The sequence below is a fragment of the Bison bison genome, unplaced genomic scaffold (genome assembly GCF_000754665.1).
Source record: "Bison bison bison isolate TAMUID 2011002044 unplaced genomic scaffold, Bison_UMD1.0 scf7180017864360, whole genome shotgun sequence".
NCBI classification, from domain to species: domain Eukaryota; kingdom Metazoa; phylum Chordata; class Mammalia; order Artiodactyla; family Bovidae; genus Bison; species Bison bison.
This window is the reverse complement of record NW_011494932.1, coordinates 1,460,103-1,460,551: the sequence shown is the minus strand read 5'-3', so window position 1 is coordinate 1,460,551 and position 449 is coordinate 1,460,103.

Sequence of the window (449 nt, the reverse complement as noted above, 5' to 3'; positions counted from 1 at the left end):
CTCTGATGAAAGAGACATAGGTGTCATCAGATCTTCAAAATAGGTGCATGTGTGCCTGCCAAGTTGTTTTTGTCGTGTCTGACTCTGTGCGACCCTTTGGACTGTAGCCCGCCAGGCTCCTCTGTCCACAGGAGTTTCCAGGAAAGAATACTGGAGTGGGTTGCTGTGACCCCTCTTCAAAATAGGTAACCTAATCACAAAATTTCTAAGACCCGTGGTACTTGGGTTGAGCCTAAATTTCTAAATGTGAGTGTGTATATACAGACCACAGATGAAGACAGATGCAAGCTGCCCCATTTACACCTGTGGCATTAATTACGATGCCCACCAGAATATAAAGCATTTCTCCTTCATTAGTGGACCCATATCTGGTACAAATGGATCTCCCTCCAACACCCAGCACCACTACCACAAGATATAAACCTGAAAATGAACACAAGTTCACAATC